Source organism: Lutra lutra, chromosome 11, assembly GCF_902655055.1.
Source record: "Lutra lutra chromosome 11, mLutLut1.2, whole genome shotgun sequence".
Taxonomy (NCBI): domain Eukaryota; kingdom Metazoa; phylum Chordata; class Mammalia; order Carnivora; family Mustelidae; genus Lutra; species Lutra lutra.
Genome location: NC_062288.1, coordinates 5,454,261 through 5,460,260, shown reverse-complemented (window position 1 = coordinate 5,460,260; position 6,000 = coordinate 5,454,261). Strand labels below are relative to the sequence as shown.

General features: G+C 54.0%; 1 protein-coding gene across 3 annotated transcripts in view; it reads left to right on the top strand.

The window, feature by feature from the left end:
- Positions 1-5,268: 5,268 nt before the first annotated feature.
- The window catches only part of GRB10 (growth factor receptor bound protein 10), a 173,321-nt gene continuing 172,589 nt past the window's right edge, over positions 5,269-6,000 (top strand). For 2 of the 3 annotated variants that reach the window (XM_047695307.1, XM_047695306.1), the window contains exon 1: positions 5,269-5,488. The gene's annotated coding sequence lies outside the window, so the exon portion shown is untranslated. The remainder of the gene's footprint in view (positions 5,489-6,000) is intronic. The other variant, XM_047695308.1, reaches the window with a different exon arrangement.

Genomic DNA, 6,000 nt, shown 5'->3' with positions numbered 1-6,000 from the left:
GAAGGGGTGGGGGGCACGTGGCCAGATGTGCTGATGTTTCAAGGGGAGCAAAGATTGATTTTATGGGGAAAATTTAACAAAACTTTAATCACGGTATAGACAGCCCTCTCCCTGCCCCTCCCAATATCACAGTGGAAAGTGGGTAGGTCATAACCAACATATGGATACCAGCTGCCCTAATCGCTCTGCCAGGGATCTCTGAGCCCACCTGTGACCTGCCACTGCTCACCTCCTGTGTTTAGAACCTTCTCTCTCTGTTGTCACGACCCACATTGTCTGCACCAGCAAAAGTCCACCATGGAGCCAGATGGAGCTTCTGTCACACAACAGTGATTGCCCAACTCCTCTAGAACACCAGCAGAACAGGCAAAACAAAGCAAAAACTCTGACCTTCCTCTCATGACCCCTACAAAATTAACTCAACTTGGATTATAGATCTAAATGTAGGAGCTTAAAGCTATAAAACTTCTAGAAGAAAACTGTTGCAGGCCTTGGGTTAGGCAAGAGTTTCTGAGATGGAGTGCAAAAAACAAACCATAAAAGGATCATTTGATAATTTTTGACCCACAGAATTAAAAACTCCTGCACTTCGAAGACACTATGAAAAAAGGAGAATGGGTGGGAGAATGTACTTGAAAAACCCGTATCTGCTAATGTACTGGTATCCAGAATATATAAAGAGCTCTCAGAACTGAATGAGAAAGCAACCAATGTGATTAAAAAAAAAAAAAAGGGCCAAAGATATTCTTCAGAAAATAATGTAGATGTATAGCAAGTAACCTCATGCAAAAGTGTCCCACAGTATTTGCCATGAGGAAAACCCAAACTAAAATCAGAATGAGATACCATGACACAAATGGAATTGGCTAAAACTAGAAAGACTGACAGTACCATGTAGTGATCAAGATTTGGAACAACTGGAACACTCAGATATTTGTGGTGTGGGTACAATTGAGACAGATCACTTTGAAAACAGTTTGGTGGTTTCTTTTTCTTTTCTTTTTTTTTTCTAAGATTTTATTTATTTATTTGACAGAGAGAGATCACAAGCAGGCAGAGAGGCAGGCAGAGAGAGAGGAGGAAGCAGGCTCCCCGCCGAGCAGAGAGCCCGATGCGGGGCTCGATCCCAGGACCCTGAGATCATGACCTGAGCCGAAGGCAGCGGCTTAACCCACTGAGCCACCCAGGCGCCCCAGTTTGGTGGTTTCTTAAAAGTCAAACGCATCTCATAGGACCCAGCAATCTCACTTCTAATTATATACCCGCGAGAAATGAAAACTCATGTTCCCAGAAGAACCTGGGTAACAGTTTTATTCGTAGTTGCCGCAAACTGAGGCTTGTCCATATTTCCATCAACCAGTGAGTGGATTGTATCCATGGATCATATTCGGCATTAAAAAGGAATGGGTTATTGATTCCTGAGCCCACATAGGTGATTCTGTAATGCATTATGCTAAGCGAGAAGAGCCAGACAGAAAAGGCTCCACACTGTGTGATTCCATTCATATGACAGTCTTGAGAAGGCAAAACTAGGAGCTGGGGGGTAGGTGAGAGGCTGCTGGAGTGGGGTGGAAGAGCGATGACAAGGGACCAAGAGGGAAGCTTTGGGGTGATGAAATAGGTCTGTATCTTCACTGACATCATGGTTACCCAACTGTCTACTTTTCCAAAAACCCCATGTGATTTTTCCTGAAGGTAAAATAAATCCCAATAAACCAGTCTTAAGAAATGTCCTTCGGCGAGCCCCTGCTCGAGGTGTAAAGTCATTTTGGTTCAAGCTATCTTGTGCAAAGGAGGGTTTCTAAGAAAAAATGATTTCCATGGAAATCTAAAATAAAAGTTGCAAGTCACCTGGGCCCAGAGAGATGGGAGAGAGAGAGCATCTATCTGGGGTCGCTACCAGCACCTCCTGGGTCAAACTGAGCCCAGCCCAGATGTTCCCCACCTGTTCTGGTTGTCCCAGACCCATGCAAGTATTTCTGGCACTGATTGGCACCATCCTTCCACCCACTGGCAAACTCATGAATGGGAATCCCTGGGCCAAGTGTCATCCCTCCTCCCCAAATCAGTTGCAGGAGCTCTCACTCCCTCTCATCACCTTTGGGATAAAGTGGAAATGCCTGAGCATGACAAAAAGTCCCTTCTTACCTTCCCAGTCTGGTCTCTTCTTTCTTGGTTTTGATGAGGCACAAGTTTTGCCTTCCACTTAGTTCCCACTTGGCAGAACTTACCATCTTGGGTCCTCCGGGGCTCCACTGGGACATCACCAACATTGGGAAGCCTTCCCTGAATGCCACCAGGCTCCCCACCTCTGTATGCAGGGAGAAGCAGCAGCCTGTCTTCATTCTTCAGGTTTAGAGGACTCAAAGAATTGCCTTGTTTGAAATACTGGTGTGCAAGCAGGTCATGAGGGAGTCAAACTCCATAGGGCGGGGGACTGGCCTAGGGGGTCGGCCGTGCAAACAGGTGCCTCGCTGGTTCTGTAGTGGGCTCGGTGATTGCACTGTGATTACAGATCAATCCCTACCCTACAGTGAGGGAGTGGGCAGGGAGTCCATAATGCTGTTGACCTCTGATTTCCAGCTCTATCAGGGGCATGCCCCCAAGCAGCCACCCACCCTACCTCTGCACATAGCAGGGCCTCGCAGCCACGAGTGACGGTGAGGGCCCAGGTGACGGGTGAGGGCCACTTCTGGCCAGAGCATTTCACTGTCAAGGTGCTGCTCACCTCTTCTCTTTTCCTTTGCCCAGGCTGCTGGCCGTGTTGGAGACGGTGCCCGGGTCCCAGGGCCTATCATTCCTTTCCTCCATTCATTTGCTCCATTGATGCATTCATTTGCGAGGTGCAGTTTTGCAGTGATGACTTACTTCAAGGAGGGCCCGGCACTCCCCCTGCTGGGATGACGCTAGTGAACAGCACGGGGTTAGCCTTGTCCCAGGCTTACAGTCAACGGAGGAGACCGAGACGGATAGTAACCAATTCCTTTCTAATTACATTAGGAGTCTACCGGATTCTCTGCTTTCAGCTGAAGGAGGATTCTAGCTCACAGTTGCATAACGGAATTCCTCACTGTCACGAAATCCTCTTTCTTGTCTCGATACCTCACTGTGGCAGTGCATCTCCCCTCCGTACAGCTCTTGAACACAAAGCCACACAGCCTGGCCCCTGGTGAGCCGGGTTCTCTAGGGTAATTTATCCACTGCAGGGCTGTACTCCGCTGGGGTTTCTATGCTTCTGAAAAGGAGCATGTGGCCAGGGAGCATTTGGAATTTGCAGCAGGAGAAGGCACTAAGGTACAATCTGCCCACAGAATTGGCTCGGCACTGGGGACAGCTGTTAGCTTCTAGAGCCACAACAAGAGTGACAAGTTCATGAACTTGTAGCATGAAGTGATGCTGAATGGGCCCTGCCCAGAAGGGAGAGGTATGCGTGGATGTCTATGCAGAGCTGGGAAATGTAGGGAATGAGGGCCTGTCTCAGGAATTCTGGGGATCGATGTCAGCACAAAAACACTTGAGGACATTTATTTTGATCCCTCCTCAGTGAATAGTAATGTTTGAAAGCCCATCCATGTTGAGGCAGCTAAATGTGATACCTGACCCTAGACTAAAGTTTGTCTGGGAACGGAACACCATAAAAGACATTCTCAGATCTACCGGCGATACTGGGATACGGACCTAGATTACATACAAGGATTTTACAGTGTACATTTATGAATTTGGTACCTGTGCTATGATTGTGTAAGATAATATTCCTAATTTAGGAAAGACATATTAAAATACATAGGAGGAAGGGACTACAGTGTACGGAGCTTTGCTTACAAATGACGCAGGAAAAAAAATGTGCCTATACATACAGGTGCTTTTTGATCATCTGTAGAAGCCCCCTGCCTATCAGCCTTTCCGAGTGGTGTAGGCATTCCTTGCTGATCAGGGCCTTTGGCAAAGCTGTAAGATTCAAAGCTGATATACTTTTGAGAAGATGCCCCAATTTAAGTTTTATCTTTAATTTTCTCTCCATCCTTTGTCTACAACAGGAGTCCTTGTGTTTTGTTCTTTCAGGAATCTAAGTCTCCTTCATATCATTTTCTCTAGATGTTCATCTTAGTGGTTTTCTGAGCTTGGAGCAAACCGTAGATGCTTTCAGGAGGCTTATTTCAGTAACTGGAATGGATGACCTTTCATTGATACATTCTGTCCCAAGGTGGGAAAAGCAGGAGCCATAAAAAGTGCCATAAAGGGTTTTAATGCTTATTCTGCACTGACCAGCTACTTGACCTTCAGCAAGTTATTCAACCTGGGGAAGATTGGCATCCCCAAGGGGTCCAGAGTGGGGGCTCAATGAGACGATTAGTGAATGTTTGGCACAAAATGTGTGCTCAGTAAAGGTAAGTTATATGGTAGCTGTTCTCACAACCTCGAGACCCAGAAAAAGACGTGATTATTGTTACTGTCGTATTTGTACTTCAATTTTGATTGGGAAGAGATGTTAATAACCATATCGATGACAACGGTTTCCATTAATTCAGGGGGTTCCTTCGTGCCAGTCATTCTATGTAACACCCATGACCTCATTGAATCCCCAGGATATCGCCCTCGGGCAGGCGCATTAGTCCATTTCAAAGATAAGGACACTGAGGCTTGGAGGCAGTAAGAAAACATGCGGGGCTTCCCCACTCCACCCGCATCTGGGTGCTCGCCGGCAGACGGGTAAACAGAGGCTCAGAGAGGCGAGGCCCCACACCTAGCTGGCTGTGGGCGGACACTGCAAACCCCGGTTCTCCTTTCCCGGACCGGACCGCCAGCCCACCACGGAGTCCGGCAGTCGCAGCTCGTCGTCGTCGGGTCGGTCCTTCTGCGGCGCCGGGGGTCGAGGATTTGGACCGCACGGTTCATACTTCGAGTTTCAGAGAATTCGTTCCCAAATTGCCTTTCGGGACAGGTCCGACGTGTCCTTTGTCGGCGCCCGGCTTGGGCGGCCGGGGTCCCGCGTCCTGGGGTACCGGGATGGGGCGGGGCAGGACGCGGAATTCCCCCCCCCCCCCGCGCCGTAGCGCATCGGCCCCTCCCGGCGGGTTCGGCCCCCGGCGCCCCCCGTGCCCCGCCCTGCGCCCCGGCCGCGGCTCCGCCCGCGCTGGCGGCCGCCGAGCGGTCCGGGCTGTGGCGGCGGCGGGAGGAGGAGCAGGAAAAGCGGCCGGGGGAGGAGGCGGAGGCGGCGGAGGCGGAGGCGGGCGGGGCCGGGCGGGTTTAAAGCCCGGCGAGGGGGTGGGGAGGCCGGGAGGAGGCTGGAAGGGACGCGAGCGGCGCGCCGGTGGCGGGCTCGGCTGGGAGGCCGCGGAGACTCGCGCGGAGCCCAAAGTTTGCGCGCAGCCCCTGGGCGGCGGCGCGCGGGGGCCGGGACCGCCTTGCGCGCCGCCCTCGCCCGCCCCGGCCGCGCCGAGGGTCGCCGGCGGCCACGCGGAGGCGGCCGGGAGCGGCGCCGCGGCAGGTACGGAGTTGGGCGGGGAGCGCGGCGGCAAGTTACTTTGTGGTCGGCGCGGCCGGGCCCGGCGGGCGGGCGGGCGGTCCCCGCGCCGTCATTGTCTGCGCGCGGGCCGGCCGGCCGGGGACGCCGGGCGCCGCGGGGGCGCGGCGGGCGGAAGGGCGTCGCCTCCGGGCCGGGGTCTGCGGGAGCGGCGGGCAGCTGGGAGCGGGCGGCGGGCAGCGGGGAGCCGGGAGCCGGCGGCGGGCAGCGGGAAGCCGGGAGCCGGCGGGGGGCGGCTGTGCGCGCGGCGCTCCCGGCCCGGGAGCCGAGGGGCCGGGTGGCGCCTTCCCGAGCCCTCCGGTCGGACGCTGGCCGCCCGCGGGCTGGGGCTGGGCCGGGCCCTGAGGGCCGAGGCCGCTCTCCCGGAGACGCCCGGGGGGTGGGCTGCACGCGCCCCTGCAGCCCGGGGTGCGCCCGCGGCGGGGGCGGTGGAGCCGGGCTCCTCTCCCCCTGCCCGAGCGTCCGCGCCGCGGAAT